The following is a 19,579-nucleotide window of genomic DNA, read 5'->3' as shown; positions in this document are numbered from 1 at the left end:
GTGTTCCACCAATGCAGTCTCATATGCCATGATTGTTGAAACTGCAAGGTGCTTGACCTCAAAAGGTATATAATAAAATGTAACTGTTTCAGCAGATTTCAACTGGGCTCTCAGTGTGGAGGTAATCTAACCAAATTTTCCATAAAGACCGGTATGTTCGATAGATGAAGTCCGTAGTTGTTGCACTAGGTACCTGGCGATGTTAGGATAATAATCTTCACGGTATACTAAAGAGGAAGATGCACAGATGACTTCCCTTTCTGTTTGGGATAGAACAACGGACGGCAATGGATTGTACACTGTCACCTGTTGTTGAAGAAATAAGGAGCCAAATACTGTTTGGCTAATTCATGGCCAATAGGCAAACAGTTCCCTTGAAAACTAGTAGATTGTTTAAAGCTTTCGAAATCTGGGACAATGAATGAAAAAGGTATATCGTCCTCCATTCATCCCAGTCTTGTAGGAATGCATCTCTTGCTATTGCCTGCATGTCCAGGTTCAGACAGACATACACTGGAGGTTGATGGTTCTCACATGTGGCAAACTGTTCCACTTTTGGATGTGGAAGCATGTTAGCAATTGTTATGCCCTTCAACGAGGTCAATTATAGTCATAATCTCTTACTACATCTGTTTTAAGAACAGCATCATATCATCTTACATCCCTGAGATCCTCCGGTAGCAATGGCCAGCATTGGGTCAGCACATTCTTTCTCTCTCATCGACTCCTCTCCCTTTATCTATCCTCAGACAAAGGCCTACTGGAATAAAATGCAGATACAAAACTAGACTATTAGCAAATTTAATGAAAGTGTTTCAGCAAAAGCTATGGTCATGAAATGGAGTGTCTCACACCCCATAAAAATGGAAATCATAACTATAGGCAACTTGACTCACAATCAATCGAATTAATGATTCTAGACCAACCAACACTAGCAACTAACCCCCTGGTCACCAAACAAAATAAAAAGGTCATAATTATTCTGGACCAAAATAAATGTCATATAGTATGTTAAAAGAACACCACTTCCAAAATATTCGTCCTCACAGGACGAACCAGAATTCCTGTTAAAAGAAACATATATGCAAACCTGAAATGGTGTATAAGAAAAAGAAATAGACACTTAAACGGAAAAATGTATAATGGAGAAAAAAATGGAAAAATGCATAATGGAGAAGACAGGAGTTTGACTGCAATGAAAACTGGGTAATCTACATAATGTCTGGAAAAAATATATTATTTTTAAAAAGTTTAACCAGACCACTGAGCTGACTATCAGCTCTCATAGGACTGGCCTGAAGGATTAGGATGAAATGACAAGTCTAGGCTAGAAGCCTAGCACTGGGACCAAATAGGTCACTCGTTAATGATGAATGAATGAAAATGAAATTAAAAGCTGTAAAAAGGTATACGCTTTCATACTGGAACACACTCACACAAAAAGACATTTATACTCATGTTTCCATAAGTGAACCCCCGTATTCATGGGGGATGCGTCCCACACCCCCCCGTGAATAGCTAAAATCCGTGAATACTTAAAACCCCTCTAAAAACACTCAGAACTGCCCATTTTGATAGTTTAAACACAAGAAAAACCCTGTAAAAATGCTTATACCTGAGTATTTTAATAGTTTTATCACAAAAAGTGCATTTATTCATGAAAATTATATGAAAATACAGTAATTAGTGAATATTTCTCAGTGAAAAATACTGCGAATGGGCGAATTTTCCGCAAATAATGGGTAGATATGTTCCATAGAAACCGGCAAGAATGTGTGAGTCCACGAATCATGAGAACGCAAATACGGAAGGTTTACTGTATGTATACTCACTAAAAAGATATTAAAATTCAAAATAAATTAAGTAAAATCATAAAATTTACTTGTTTTAAAATTCGTTATACTGATTGATTGATTTTTTATATTTTATCAATTAACTCACAGCTTCTCATGAACATTAAAATGGGTACTACTGAAAATGTTGAAGATTCCGACAAAATTTCTTTTACTGGTCTATTTCCAAAACTAGATAATCGCTGTAGGTTATATTTTGGACATTCACATAGTACAGTACATGCTTAACTGTTAACACATTGCAATCTGGATATTTGGAAGGAGGGCCACATGGACTGTTCATTAAGTGTCTATGTGTCAAACGAGTATGGCCTATTCGAAGACGCGTCAGAATTACTTGTGTGTGTGTGTCTCTCTCTGATATGATGAACTCCATTTTTCGACACTGGATTTTATCTCTTTTAATTTATTATTTTCAGGTTCTTCGTTCCATATATTTTGCCATTTACTTACAATGACTGTTTTTATATATCTTGTATAGTCACTAATAGGGATGTCTACATTTGCTCTTGTCATGTGGACCTCTTCTTTAGCTGCTTTATCAGCCTCTTCATTTCCCTTAATCCCCACATGGGCAGGGATCCAACATATTTCAATATTTTTTCCCTTATTATACAATTTATGGAGTGAAAACTTTATATGTTGTACAATATTATTTTTCTGATTATAGCTTTGAATGGCCTATATAGCACTTCTGTAGTTGCTATAAATCACAAAATTATTACATGAGGCTTCTCTAATTATTTTTATGGCTGATACTATTGCACATAACTCAGCTGTAAATACTGAGGCGTTATCTGGTAGAGAGAACTGATAAGTTTTGTCTTGGGATACTGCAGCATATCCCACTCCGTATTGTGACTTAGATCCGTCGGTGTATATTGCATAATGTGGACCTTTTTGGATTATATGTTCTACTGCATGTTGTCTATGGTGTTCTGGAGTATATGAATGACTTTTTGATAAATATTTCAAGTGTGTACAAATTCTTATTTTATTCATTGTCCAAGGAGGAGATGATTTTAATATTAAAGGAAATTGTATATTTATATTTAGCAACTCCAACAATTTCCCAGCTCTAATTGGGAAAGGAGGTGGATGATTATTTATAAACACATCTCTTAATCCAAATAATTTTTTGATTGGAGAATCATTTGTCTGAATTCTCGGAGCACTCTTCATTGTTACTAGCTGTCTATGGAGAGACAGAGGTAGTTCACCATTAAAGAAGATGTTGGTGATGATCGAAAAGCTCCTGAACATATTGTAAGACCTTCATTATCAACTGGGTCTACCGTTTTCAGCGTTGCGTCTGATGCCGAGCCATATATTTCGCTTCCATAGTCAACAATAGACAGCACTGTTACTTTATATAATAAAGTAAGGGTATGTCTATCGGCTCCCCAAGTAGTGTTCGATAGTTTTTTTTAATTAGGTTTAATGCTCTTTTACATTTTGATTTCATGTATGTTATGTGGGCTTTCCAGTTCAAGTGAGTATCAAATACTAAACCCAAAAATTTTGCTGTTTGGCCAATTGGTATGGAATGCTTTCTGATTTTTAAATCTATTTCTTCACCTTTTTCCACTTTTTATTTTTATAAAACATTACTGCTTGAGTCTTTTGCATAGAAATTTTGAAGCCTACAGATGAGGCCCACTCATCTATTTTTACTACAGTACAGTTTTATTAATGATACACTCTGCATGTTTTATGCGAGATGCTGAATAATATATGGCAAAATCATCCATGTACAAGTTACTTTTAATTCCAATAGGTAGATTATTACTGATATCATTTATTGCTGAAATAAACACTGTGCCACTAAGGACACTTCCTTTGTGTAACACCATTTTCAAGTGGAAATGTACTTGACAATACATCATCAATTCTCACTTGAAAAGTGCGATTTGTCAGGAAGTTTTGGGTAAATCTAGGTAAATGTCCACGGATGTTATGTTTTTGTAACGTTTTTAATATTGCATACCTCCGTGTAGTATCATATGCCTTTTCAATGTCAAAAGACACGGCTATAGTAATTTGTTTTCGTTCAAATCCTCTTCGTATGTGGTCTTCCAAGTTAGATGGAGAATCCAGTGTTGATCTGTTACATTGTGATCCAAACTGAGTGGGAGTCAAAATTTTGTTTTCTCGAATGTGCCATGTTAGTTGAGCATTTACCATTTTTTCTAGTGATTTGTATAGACAACTAGTTAAAGAAATTGGTCTGTAATTGTTTATATTACTGGGATCTTTTCCTGGTTTGGGGATAGGAATAATTATAGTTTTATGCCATTCATTGGAAATAAATTTTGAAGCCATTAGTGGTTATAAAACTCTAATAAGTATGTCTTTGCCAAAGGTGCTAAATGGCAGATCATTTCAAAACAAATACTGTCACCTCCAGGGGCAGATTTATTGCTGTTCAACAGAGCAAATTCTAACTCTTCCATATTAAATTTTCTATTATAATAAATATCTTCTATGGTTTCAAAATTTGTTGTTATTAACTCTATACAGTACTATTTTTCCTTGTTCGGAAATGCTCATCTAAATTTTTGTCGCTACTTACTTTTTCACCTATTACATTACTTATTTCTTTAGGATCAAGCATTCTTTTCCTAACCTTTATCATGGCATGTCTAGGTGGTTTACCATGGGTACCATTTATTTTCCTGAATTTTTCCCATATTTTTGTATGGGAGTATTATTAGAGAGATCTGATACATATTTTCTCCATGAAATGATTCTTCCTTGAATTACTTCTCTTTTAAATTTTGCAGATATTTTGTTATATAGAGGTTTTAATGTATTCATTTCTAATAATAATATAGTAAGCTTTTGTAAGGTTCCTTCCAATATCGGTAATGTTTTGTTTATTTTACTGAATTTTCTATTCAGATTATCTAATCGTCTTCCAATTTGGTGTTTTATTTTTATTAATTCTGTTAGTTTTTCAGACCACCATGGGACTTTGTGTTTTGTTGGATGAGATTTGGATTTTGGTATTTGTTTATCAGCTGCATTTGTAATGAAATTAACAAGAAATTTATTAGTTTTATTATGGTCTTTTAAATATTCAAATGGTGGGATATTCCTAGTGTGGAATTCATATTGCTCCCAGTCTGCTTTATAAATGTTATATTGAGGGACATACTTGGTGGGTTTATTTTGTAATAATGTAATTAATATTGGGAAATGGTCACTTGTATGCAAGTCGTCAACTGTATTCCAATCTAATCTATCTACTATGTTTGTTGTACATAGAGTTAAGTCGATTGAGGAAAATGTTCCATGTGTTCTAGAAAAATATGTGTTGATTTCGTTATCATTTATGCAGCACATGTCATATGAATCTATGAATTCTTCTATTTTGCTTCCTGCTCTATTTGAGTCTACAATCACAGTCACACATCGGGTTGTGGGCATTAAAATCACCTACTATTAATATAGGTTCCTTGGCATTATTAAGTAATTCTTTAAATTTGTCAAAGTCTTAATTTTATTGGGTTGGTTGTATAAATTATAAATTACATAATTATTGCTTTTTATTCATATTCCAATACTCGGCATTTGCAGATCAGTAAAGTTTACAGGTATTTTGTCATAACATACTTTGTTATGTACATATATAGCAGTACCTAAATTTCCTTCTTCCTCTCTAGATGAAGATGCTAATGTATATTTACCTATTGTTGATATTGTTTTGTTGACTTGTTGTTATCATAATATCATAGGTTTGTATTCTTTTAGTAATCGCTGTATTTCTCTTAGGTATAATCTGGTCTGCAGACCATTTACGTTCCATTGTATTATATAGCTATTGAAAATATTTTATTGTAGTGGTCGAGTTTTACTCCCTTTTTTTGTATTATCAATTTGGATTTTTTCTAATAATTTACTCAAGACATTCATTTGTTTTTCTTTATAATATACTAAGTGCTAACGCACATGCAACCTTTTTCATGGGTACTCAAATCTGTGGTTTCTTTTTTTCTATATTTCATAAAGTTTCTTATAATGTTTGTTAAACTATCTTTTGTTATGCTTTTGTTATTGTTGCACAATGCAATGAAACAATCATTACATCCAAAAGAGTTGTCATGTATATTTCTCTCTTTATTTGTTCTTGTACCAATTATTGGTGATGGAGTAATCTCTTCTCCTTTGACATATTCACTATTGTCTAAGGTACGACTGTCTTCCACTTCTTCGGTATTTTGGATATCTGTATCCATTGGTTTTACTATTATTTTAGGAGATAATGGTATATGCTTAACTTGTTTTTGTTTTTGTTCTTTCTTCATATCTTTTGTCTTTGATTTGACCGATGTTTCTCTAACAATTGTTGGTTTCTTTGTTTTGGGTGGTGTTCTTTCCAATGACCTTTTTTTATCTTTAATTTCCAGTCTATCAGGTCCCTCCTCTGTTACTTCCGTAGTAGCGTCCTCTTGTGTTCCTATTTGCATTAGTATTTCAAATGAATTTGATAAAATGTTATCCATATCATTTGTACCTGTTTCTTCATTCTTTACCATTTTAATTTTTTCCCTTGGGCATTAATTTCTTCTTGCGATTTATTTTTCTGTGCTTTGTTACTTCTATTTCTATATATTTTTGTTTCATTGTTGGTTCTTGTTATTGAAGAATATGTGTTTCTTAGACGGATCTTATATTCCTCTCACTTTTAATTCCAATTTAGCCTCTCTGATAGACATCCCTGTTCGTTCTTGTAACATTTTCAATTCTGTATTGTATATGTAGTACATACATTCTGTGGACTTTGCATGATGATCCTGTCCACGGTTTACACATTTTGGCTCACTACATTTCCAATGTGTGGCATGTTCGTCAGATCCACAATAAGCACATACAGGTTCATTACGACAGTTTTTCTTCGTGTGTCCATATTTACTACAATTTTGACATTGTAGTGGCTTTGGAACATAAGGTCTCAGTTCTCTATTTTGGCCCAAAATTTTTATTTTTTGAGGCAAATCTTGACCCTAAAAGTTTATTTTTGCAATTCTTAATACTTTATTATTCTGTTTACTTGGTATTATATATACCTCACAATCTTGAACTTTGGTATATCTCATTTTAAGAGAGTCTAACAGCATACTCTTATCAACCGGTTCGTCATTATTTTCAGGAAGTACAATGGTACCCTGAATGCTGTTCATAGTGTCATGCTTCTTTACTTTTACATTCACACTGTCGATACTTTTTATTGATAGATCGTCTTCAGACTGGTTTTTTGTTGTGGCTTCTATAAGCCACGTCTTCATTTTTATTTGTCTAAACAACATTTCTGTCGTTGAATGTCTTTTTAATAAGAAGTTTTCCAACTTTAGGGCTGAGATTTGTTGTTCTGTTTCCGTGGTTAGAAACCTTGACCAACTTTCACTCCCAAAGAGGGAGTCGAAGTGAGTCAAGGTTGGGTCAAGACGATATTTGCTTCTTTTTGATTTGTTGTGCACTGGAGCATAAGGTTCCAGTGTGATTACATTTGGATTCTTTTTGTTTTTCCAAAGAAAGTTTGCTACAGGAGGTTCCAGCTGAGTCACTACCATCAAAGGGCCCAGGGGTACTCGAATCTTTATTTTCACTTGGCATAAAGATTTGAGGGAGAAAAAAAATGAACGTGAAAACCTTAAAAAGATATCATCAGCTTTTCATGGAGTGAGAACTGACTCCCAAACGTCTGCTCCCTACCCTACCCCAAAGGGGATGGCACAACATGATTACAGTGGCTCAAGTGTAAGCCAAACCCACTTGCTAGGACTGAGACTATTACAAGAATACAATCATCCCCACCCTAATCATGTTATGGGCAAACCGGATAGAATGCCGAGAGTCCTATCCATAGTACCAGACCCCCCTGGAATCCGTGGTCCAGCCCTAACGAATAGTTCCGCCTTTGAGCTACCAATCTGGTAACTCTCGGGTCTGAACATTATTGGGCAGTTGATGGTCCTACCACAGTTCTCACTATTTAGCTTCGGATATAAACCCATTCCCAGCTATGATATCTTTTCCTATTTATCAGGTCCAATAAATTTGATTAAAAATGGAAAATTCCACAAATTTAATCCAAAATAAAATATGATGGTATATGAGACTCTTGGACTCAAACCCAGAAACAAATTCCTGGGGTTCAAGAGCCCCCTCACCACGTCAAGGTGGTCTCATATCGAGGGGGGAAAAATATAAGTGTTAATGAGTTATCTTACTCACTTCTATGACCGCAGGGAAACATTTCTCACGGTGGTGTTCTTATTCACTAACACTGCTCAAAGAGCGAATCACACCAGCCGCAAATCGAAGTGAATAGCTATAGTATGGTCCCTTGATAATATATAGATTAGAGAGTGCACATATGCACGCACTCACTCAATAACTCCTCCCTGGAAGCGTGACGACACCATCGGCCTGGTTCAATGCTAGAAGGATTCCGCCTTCAGACCCCACAGATATCACAATGCTTCCATCCATCTGTCATGTTGTCTCCATGCATTTTGGCCATGATCAGAAGGCACAAATGAACGCATCAGACACCCGCTGTATCTACCTGTGGAAACCACCAACCTCAACATAAATGCCACCTGCACCAGAACACCCTTTTCACAGGCCAGCACATAGATAGCTAAAAGTCTTAATAGGAGCTCGGCCGTGGCCACCGAGAGATTTCAGGCCTGATGAATCACCCAAACATCTTAATCCATATCAACACTTAGAGGCCAACGGTCTCTTGGCGGGTAAAGTTGTAAACGGCCTTAAGGTCAGTTTAGGTCGTACCTTGGTGAGGGAAAGAGCTACACTTTTCCGACGAATTAAATGCGTGATTTTCGTAATAATTGTGAAAAAAAAAACAATGGTGGATAAGCGCAGTGTGCCAAGGTGTCGTGGGAACTGTAAAAATTCTGAAAAAAAAAAAATCTTTTACATTTCCAAATGACGAAGAACTTTGGCGGAGATGGCTCCTTGCTATCAAAAGAGAAGGATTCATACCAACCACACACAGCAGGGTAAGTCATTTGATTGATGATATATATATATATATATATATATATATATATATATATATATATATATATATATATATATATATATATATATACATATACATATACATAGCGTGTGTGTGTGTGTGTACGTTCATACCTGTGGGTGGCTGAGTATTGATGCATGTGTGTGTGCTAGCACCTATTTGTTAAGTCAATATAATGGAACCTACATTGTAACAAACCTTTCGTCAGAAATAATTAAATTTCGTACAGTGGGTTCCTATTGACATTAGTTTTCATTGTCGACATATTAAAAAAAACTTACAGAAAAACCGATTAGATATACATAGGGAAAACAATGTTAACTTATTGCTTTGGATCTATTTAACTGAATCTTGTTTACCGGACAATTCTAATCTTTCTAAAACAATCATAATGCTACGTCATATCGGTGAAGAAAACACAGGTTGTTGCAATAAAAATAAGCGGGAACCATATCGAATACTAATGACTGTTTCATATAATGAACGTTCAAGGTTTGCACGATGTGTGTGTGTGTGTATTTACGTGTATGTTTCAAAATCTTTTGCTATGCTTATGCTTTTAGTTTATGAAATTACGTGTATGTGTTTCAAAATCTTTTGCTATGCTTATGGTTTTAAAGTTTATGAAATTACGTGTGTGTTTCAATATCTTTTGCTGTACTTATGCTTTTAGTTTATGAAATAGACACATGAAACATTTTTTTTCACTGAGCATGAATGATGTAACCGGACATTTGTTGAAATGCAGTATATTTCTTTGTAGGTGTGCGAGATGCATTTCCAGTCCGCGGACATCATTTGGGAAACTTAGCATTTTGATGAAAAGAAGGGGAAGAAAAACACTGCAAGATTTTCAAAGCCTCGATTACGTTCTGGTGCCGTACCATCGCTCTTACCGAATTGCCCTTCATATCTTTCTTCTGCTTCCCACGTAAGAGAAACTCCAGAATCGGAGAGAGCGAGGCTTGACGAAAGACATATATATACAAACTGCAATGGCGGACAGTATTGCAACCCACAATCTATTCAAGGAAGAGAAATCTTTCAAAAACATAGAAGAACTCATATAAAAAAAATTAGACTTTCCAGACACATCATACTGGACAGTAATAAAACGAGAAGGTTATGTACACATCTGTAGATTATGGATTCCCCTGAACATCATATACTCTTGTCATTGATAATAAATGCTGATTGTTCAGTCAGAGCGTTTGGTGAAGGTGTCAAAGTTAAAAAGCTAGGAGATTATAAAGTTCCTTCTCAGGTTAATGACGTTACTGAGTTAGAACAGGTGTTGAATAAACTTAAGGCTGTTGATGTAGAGCAAAATTCAAAAGATTCTCTTAACGTAATCCTTGTATTGCAGTTGGTCATTTCATTATTGAGAAACATTCGTAACGAGGACTTGAAATTTTTCTCAGCAATCACATTCATATGTGAGCAGTTGCATTTGATGACCCTTAAAAGGCTAGAATATTCTTCTGAATTTGTAATATTTTTATCACTGCTGTATAACTGTTCGCCTCAAGGGTACAGACTGTTGAGATAGTAGTTATGTAATCCTCCCTAGTTTTTCGACAATCAAAAAGGTTTTAGTTTCAAAAAACTTCAGTCCATCCACTGAACAGCATGACGAAAATTTTCTTGCCTACATTAAGCAAAAATTCAAATCCCTTTCACCTAACGATAAAACTGTGAATCTATTGTTGGACAAAATTCATTTAAAGGCATATTTAGATTATAAAGTGTGTAGCATTGTGGGCTCGGCTTTTGACAGCTGTGCAGCAGCAACCAGCGCAATGGTTTCTATGTTGAACAGCATCAAGTCAACGTTTAAGGATGTTGTACATATCATACCGACAAAATGTATTAAAGCTGAAACATTGCATGCTACAATAAGGAAGGTTATAGTAGGTTTAGAAAACATCGGTTTCACTGTACTTGTAGTCATAACTGACAATAGTGCTATCAATAGTAAAGCGATGTCATTTTTTGCTAATCCACCTAAATTATCCATAGTATACCCACACCCTCTCCAAATAAGTAGACCACTTTCCTTTATGTTTGATTCGGTCCATATTTTAAATGCCTCAGAAATAACTGGTTTGGACAAAAAGATAGTATTGAGAAAACAATGAGATTTCCAAAATTTTCTTTTACAGGCCATTATTATGAAAATGATATTGAAATATACTATGCCCCATTATTTACCTTGCAAAAGCTGTACTCTTTAGAGGCAAAATCCCTTTTGAAACATTCATAAAATCGTTTAACACAAAGCTTTGTGGCCGTCAAATCTTGAAAAGCAAAACGTTAATCTGGTTCTGAAAATTTTCAATGAATATATTATTGAAGCACTTTTATCATTTGGAAAGGAAAACTTCTTGCCATTTTCCGCTGAAGTAGCCCATTATATTAAAGTAATTCATACTTGGTGGACGATAATGAATGTGAAGTCAAAGTTCAAAGGTAAAGGACTGAATAATCGGTATGCTACACCCCTAACTAATGAAGATGGAGATGAAAAATACGAATTTCTCAAAAACTTTGACTAATGGCTACAATTTGGGATGATATTAAAACAGGTAGAGGAAACCTAAGAAGAGAGACGTTCACAGCCATAAAGCATACACTACAACACAAGCAATGATTGGAATAACAGAATTAAAAATGGATTATATCTTACCAGGAAAACTTCAAACCGATAACTTGGAAGCAAGATTTAGTAAATATCGTCAAATGTCAGGTGGTAATTATAATATATCTGTAAGGCAGATTTTTGAGTGCGAGAAAAAACTAAGAATGATTTCTTTGCTAAAACAAGAGTTATCTTTGGATGGAAAACCTGTTAAATTGTCTCAGTTTGATGAGAGTAAATGGGATGAAATGAAACAAAATGTGCAGGAAAACTTGGCTATAGACGTAAATATTGTAAAAAGAGACTTTGATGAGTATGAAGTAGTTCTTCCAATAATTGTATACTAGACATGTTACTGTTGTTACTCAGTTGATAAGAGATTAAGGTGTAAGTTTTGCAAGGAGCTCACTACAGAAACAAGTGATGAAGATTTTCCCCAAAGCCACAATTACATAAACGGTGTCAGCAGAGGTTCCCTCCTACATCTAAGTGCAAGCACGGTAAATGCTATCATGTATACAGTATATATTTAGTTATCAAAAACCTCACACAAATGTAAAGTTTTCTAAGCTCTAAAAATCACCGAAATGTGGCATTAGCAGTGACATTAAAACCTATTGCTAATGATGATGCTGGATTTTCTATTGATACTTGTGACGCAGATCACATCACAGAAAAAATTGAAAACTTGTTTGTATGGGCTGCAACAAATTCCCTTTTGAATAATTTTTGTCGAAGAGAAAATGAATCACTGGCTTTTAATAAAACTGAATGTAAAAAAAGAAGGCTGGAAACATTAACAAATTAATTTACATAAATCTAGTTATTTGTCCTTTTATTTATCTTTGTCATTATCATAATCAGTATTATCATCATTATTATTATTATTATGATCATTACTATAATTTCTAGCATGAGTTATTATTATTAGTTTCAATAAGCATTTACATAGAATCTTGCTGTGCCAGATTGAAAGATTTCTCTTCACGAAATCTTTTAGAATCTGCAATTATACAGCTTACTTCCAGCTACAATTTCAACCTTAGCCCTGGCATGTATTATTTTGACCCCTGTATTAATAAAATGTTCAAGAACGACCTTAAAGATAAAATCACTGACTTAATTACTGATTAGTTACCTTATAAATTTTTTCTATGTATTCGTATGTTTAACAGTCTTTGAAAATGTTCATTTTGCAAAAATCATTGTTTACCAAAAGGAAAATGTATTAAGTATTGTGCTTTTATAAATATGTAATCAGCTTATCCATTCCAATACCATTTTATGTGGTCAGTCTCTTCCTGTGTATAATCCTTTAATTGACTCCTCCCTGCTTTCGAGCCAGTTGGGCTTAATCCTTTGTAAAACCTCTCCAAGATTTACCTTTGTCTTAGCAGATCCACTACTTCTTCAACTGTGTTGGATTCCAGGTGCATCTACTCCTTATAATCCCCATCCTAAAGAATATCTGCATGTCATCTGTCAATTATACAAGCTCTCTTTTACCCTTACTTTTATATTTTTCATCAGTCTGCTAGTAAAGGACTGTGTCGAAAGACCTAGCAACTACTCCAATGTTTCACTTTTCTTTTGTGGCATCTGATTTTATTTATACATTCATCACGTTCCATATCTCTGTGAGTCAGTTATATTATTAAGATGAGCCTGAGCTAGTCAGGATGCATACGAGAAAAAACCAAAATTTTTTTTGCAATACCTTGAGAGGACATGAAAGCCGGTTTACTGGAAATGCTGAGCGAAAACAAAAAAAAGTTGAGGCACAATATGCAGGGTATGTACGGCTATAGCATAAGGTCTCGTACGAGAATTATTTTCTCAATTTTACTTTCTCTTTTCTTCAAAGCATAAAGTGATGGTCATAGTTCATTCAAGATTATTTCAAAATCAAATAGGTGACACATCCTGAAATTCAGCTATTATTGACACTGCTACAGTATTATTGCTGCTGTTAATATCACAGGGGGCTCTATGCCTTTTCCATCTCGTATTCCTTTCCGGTGAACAACAATTACTTGACCTAAAATCAAAATTTCTGGACGTGTTTTTGAAGCAGGTAAGTAATGCACATTAAACAATTTCTGCATTTTTAAATATAATTTCCATATTCGTGTATATATATATATATACTGTATATATATATATATATATATATATATATATATATATATATATATGATGTATATATATATATATATATATATATATATATATGCACACACACACACACACACACACACACACACACACACATATACACATATATATATATATATATATATATATATATATATATATATATATATATATATATATATATATGATGTCCATATACACACACACACTCACACACAAAAACACACACACATAAATATATATATACATATATATATATATAAATATATATATATATATATATATATATATATATATATATATATTACAAGTATCTAACATGAAAATCATATTCCAGTCTACAAAAACTAGTGCACCAGAAGTGTTCCACTTTGAACCTAAAAATACTTTCCAGCAGCAGGAGCACTGAAAACCTGTCTCCCCGCTACGCCCTCTGAGCCCAGCCACCCTCGAGGTTTAATGAAGCATCAAAGCCTTGATCCTCAGCTCAACGCACACCTTGTCTGATGTCGTCTTCGGAACAACATGCAACCCTGAAAGGCGCTCACTTCTTTGCACATTCCTTTCCTACCTGCATCCTCCTTCACAAAGCAATAGCCTACCCTAAACGGGCTCGTCTCCTTTGAATAAACTCTGTCATTAACATCACATTCATTCTCGATCTGTTCGCAAAAGATTGACCCTTACTGTACGTTCACTCGAGAAAAATTCATTTCTTTATCTCAAACGTAGGCGTCCACTAGAGCAAACTATTTGAAATGACGTTTCATGCCGAAGCAGTCAAACACAGCTGTCATTTTTCTTACTTCTCGACTTCCCTCAAAATTTTCCTCACCATGCACCTCCCATGTACAGTATGTTCCCATGCATTCCGGCGCCTATGTTTTCCGAAAAGCCAATTATTCACTTCTAGCCCCATACATTTGCCACAGACACAAAAGACCTCCTTTCCCTATTATTTGATCATTTTGTTCCACGTTCCTGTTTTTTGTTTACCGTGACCAAGAAAACAAGGACATGCAAATACGAGTTACAGCCCATGATAAAAAAAGCGTCTACGCCTCTATTGTTGTCTATGCACCAGGTGTGCTCATTTTATTTAAAAAAAAATGACATGGCGGCGTGCTGTGTCTCAGGCAGATGCTGCAATATGCTAATTTCTTTTGCAAATCCTGATGTGGGTTACAGGAAGAGAGAGTGACCGCCATGAAACCAGTTTTCCAACATGATACGATAAAGGAAACGTTGTTAAAAAGGAAACGTTATTAAAAATCTAAGTTAATATTAAAATGAACAGTATTAAAAAAGGAAACATTAAAAAGGAGGCGTCATCAACGGAGGGAGCGTCGTATCTGCTGCAGCAGCATAAGCAAATTGCAGTGTCCTATTATTAGAAGTAATAACAGCAAAACTAGTAAAAGAAGTTGCATTGCTTATATAATCAGGCAGTGATTAAAAGAGCCTGTATTACTTATAAATAAGTCTGAAATGCAGTTTTATCATTTGCTGGAAATAGTACGTAAAATTCGTTTGTATCATTTAACAAATAACGGTTTTATTTGGCAGACTGCATGCACCACATGTACTGGAAGATACAACAAGAGTAAATGGACGGTACAAGGTTATCATACATTTCCAAGACAGAGATCACTTAGGCCCGCACGGGTCGTTTCCATGGCTTTTTCCCCCCCTCTGCTGTCCAGGTCTGGAATTCCCTCCCTGCCCTTACTTCCCATGCTTAAGCTGAACTCTACTGAAAGTCCTCTTACGACGGAAACAGAGTCGAAGGAGTGGAGGAGTGGGGGTTTTGCGATACAGGGAATTCGCAGCAGCCTAGCATCACGTTGCAGTGTGACCATGAAGTAGCAGCAGTGTCACAGGGTAGCACTCAGCTCAATATATACATCGTTCTGTGGATATGCCAGATTGAGATGACAGACTAACTCACGGCAGACCGGTTTGCAATTGTGACTGATGGCTTACGTGCTGAGGAGCAGCTTCTCAATTCACAATACACTATGTACACATCTACCTACACAATTATTATTCCTATATATTAAGCTGGCATCGAAATAACAATGTTAACAAGCCTGGAAGATGATTACACACACACATATATACAGTATATATATATATATATATATATATATATATATATATATATATATATATATATATATATATATATATATATATATTATATATATATATATCCTATATATATATATATATTGAATTGCGTTAATGTCCTGGAAAATAAGGTATTAAGTGCAGCTTCCGAGAGTATACCAGCAAAACGAAATATCTGAAGGAATGTAATCACGTTTTACAACGCAGGTCAGCCGGTACCCCCTTATCAACACATGATTTTGGAAAAGTGGGCAAAAATCATAAACGTGCCTCAATGCAGAACGCACAAAACTGCATAAATTTGTGGACTCAGAAATGTTTGTTTACATCGTTTCAATCTGGAAATCTGCTTCACACATTATAACGTTCAAGGATATCCGGTCACCCAGCTTTCTGATAAATATAGCATACTCACACGCAAACTTGTGAATAAAAAAAAATTTATATTGCTTTTTTTCTTTTCTTTCCTTTTTTTACGAAGTCAAGGTGAAATGTAACAATACAAAGCATCATTCTTTATCTTTTGTACTGTCTTTCAAAGGTAGCAAACCCGACGATGAGGGATTGGAAAAAGCGACTAGTTTTGTTTTTATTCATCCATTTTTTACGATGAGGAATTGGAAAAGCTACCACTTTTCTGTTTTTATTCATTCATTTTATACTATGAGGGATTGGAAAAAGCGACTAGTTTTCTGTTTTTATTCATCCATTTTCATTGCTTTGGACCTGTTACTGTGTCTATGTCAGTGTCAAGGGTATCCTCTGTGGTCGTAAGCGACCTTGGGGAGAACTTCCTTGCTCCCAGTTAGCGGACTCTTGAGATCAAACATTTTACAGGTTAAGTATTGTGGTGTGTGCGTCTGACTGAATGTGGTGCTGGGCCGGGAGAAGGGAAGGGGGTTGGGGGGATTAGCGTGGGGGCAGAGCTCAGGGAAGGGGGAAGATGTGTCCCTCTTACATCGGGCACTTCCCTTTGCTGACGTAAAAGCATAGCGGTAGTATTTCCTTAGGAGCACATAATCTGAAAGTTCTCAGGTGCAAAGTGCGCCCAAACAGAAATAAGAAATTCAGCTGAGAGTATAAAAACAGGTAAGATATTTAGTTCAAAGAACACTAGACGTGGGCGCTATTTCTGACTGGCCTTCTGAAGTCAAAGATCTATAAATGACAACCGTATTAACCAAGGAAAACCTAGATAATTCTCATAAAAACAGATAACTTTTATATCTATAATGTCTTAATTCTTGTGAGCTCCTTTGTTGTTTCACTCACTTTGCAGCACAAAATTAACTGAAAAAAATTGTTGGAATCGTTTTCTAGTGCTTCTCTTTACATGGAAAAAGAAAAGAAAAGAAACGAAATATAAACTAAAATACTTGTTTTCAATTATTTATTATATTTTGTTCTGCGAACTCGGTTGTTACTTTTTACGTAGTTTTCCATTTATCAACTATTTTACAATTCAGTCGCTTCAAGATGAACTTTATAATCTTCCCTTAAAAAAAAAAAAGAAGTTATGTATCGTCCATCCCAACTGCAAGCACAGCAGTCTTCCTCACGCGTTATTTATCCTTATTATACAGGACGGACAATCACGAAGCATTTTGATGTTTACGAGCGTTCTTCTGCTTAGTCGTGGAACCTTATCTAATCATGATTTTTTTCGTCACATTTTCCACTTTCATGTTTTCTTCTTAATCGTGGCCAAGGTCTTAAGCAGAGTTCATTCCGGTCTGTCATTAACAAGGGAGACGAGATCTTCATTAATCACATTAAGGTATAACGGTTATTGGTTAATGAGACGCGACGTTATACGAAGCTAATCCTTGAACCTCCAAGGTTGGGCGATTTGGCAAAGTTCAAGTGCCCCGACCATAGTGGCCTTGTTTGTTGCAAGCTGGGTATGACGTGCCCAAGATTGCGTCCCACATTACCTATGTGAGATGACTTTGTTCGAGTCGGGAGAGGGACTCCCCTCTGAGGCACATCCAGACAAAAACACGCTGAGAATCTACTAAAAAGTGGTAGCTGGGTCACACACGGAACGCCTGAGTGCCATAAAAAGGGATATATAACTTAGAATCTGATAGAAGAACTCATAAGTAAATAAGAGAACGAATCAACTGGTCAACTATTCAGGATTCTTACTGTGACTGTCGATGGACCGGATCGCCGGATGTCCCCGCCTAGCCAGACCTAGGAAAAAGATTCGGGTCTGACCCCGAAGGAATCTTCCATTCACCTCTGCGGAGGGGGAGGAATCTAGGAAAACATTTGCGGAAAGAAGGGAGAATTCCACAACAATTATATTTCCAGATCTAACCACATTCACATGAAATGACATACAAACTTTTTTTCCTATTAGCCACAGCCTACACGAAAACTAAAGGACTTCCTTGCATGCATACACTACAATTTAAATGACACTGACTGCGTGTAGGGAAGCCCTTTTACTGTGTAGCAAAATATGCATGATAGAAACATGTTGTAATATACTGAGACTACTTTTTTTTAATCAGTCTCCAGCACAAACAAATGTACCGCACAAACATGCACGCATGTCCCCAAACCAACCAAATGCACTACCAAATGACATCACGGAAACATCAATTTGCAGGAGGTCCGAGAAAAACAGGATACGATGTAGAATGAACCCCACTTTTCCTACTAATTAGACCACACCATCTCTGATTTGAAGAAAAGAAAAAACTGGGTACCACTGCACGCGATATAAACCCGTCTTCAGGAAAAGGTCTTATATAATATCAAATCACTTGCTACTGAGATGGCAAAGCCAATAAATCTTAATACGTACTACAGTCTCATGATTCTCAGGTCGAAATATGGTTACATCCAAACTCCGCAAGGTATTATTATTAGGAAAACTATAGTACTCAGATTTCAAGGAAAATAGCAAAATCTCAGTATTTCAACGCCACTTCCATGACTAGCACAAAAGATTATTGTAATAAGATGCGAGACGACATTTCGGCCAAACATTACATAAAAATCTTGGTCACCACAGAAGTTCTGAATGACGAAGGCTTTGAAGAACTTCATCACTGATGGTGCCTCTCCTGGCATTTACCATCATAGGCGTAACTTCCAAAGACTATACTACTTTTTTAATTTTATGCATTACTCAGTATTAGGCAGTGTTACATTGTAAAGACGTCAGACGTCTCATCATTTCGCATCAATCACGTTCATGCATTACACTTACTGACATGTCAAGAACCTCATGTAAATATTCATGTGTAGAGAGAGTTTCCTGGCCTTTCCGCCGATATATATTTCATCACTGTATTTACAGTATATTATGTCTCTTAAAATTGGCATTTGTTCGACTGTCAACAAAAACAAATTGCTCAAAGTGCGGGCCACGGCAATCGGAGGTCGGGCACTACGTTTCCGTCCGCACTCTGCAATGTATACCTGAGCCCAGGTAAATATATCAGTTAATATTACCCAGTTCGACCTTTTTGTCCTCACAACATTTAGGCGAAACAATGCCAATGTCCAAGACTGAATATTCTGAATCTCTCATTTAGGATCATGGAAGTTTTCTGCGATGCTGTCGCTCGAAACACAAGCCAGACTTGTAAAAAACTATTAGATAAATGTCGGTCGAGCGTACCTGGTCAAAAGAGGGTGTAGGGAAGGTTAAGCAGCGATGCCAAACGTGTTTTCCTCATTTAGCGAATCGGCAAATAAAGACTTCCTTGTGATTCTTGAAATGAAGAATTTATTTGA

At 35.6% G+C, this 19,579-nt stretch overlaps 1 protein-coding gene across 1 annotated transcript in view; it reads right to left on the bottom strand.

The window, feature by feature from the left end:
- LOC136854168 (two pore channel protein 1-like) overlaps positions 1-19,579 on the bottom strand; it is a 449,951-nt gene that overhangs the window by 240,633 nt on the left and 189,739 nt on the right. The gene's annotated exons all lie outside the window — the stretch shown is intronic.

This window comes from Macrobrachium rosenbergii, chromosome 3 (assembly GCF_040412425.1).
Source record: "Macrobrachium rosenbergii isolate ZJJX-2024 chromosome 3, ASM4041242v1, whole genome shotgun sequence".
Taxonomy (NCBI): domain Eukaryota; kingdom Metazoa; phylum Arthropoda; class Malacostraca; order Decapoda; family Palaemonidae; genus Macrobrachium; species Macrobrachium rosenbergii.
This window is presented reverse-complemented; position numbering and strand designations above follow the sequence as displayed.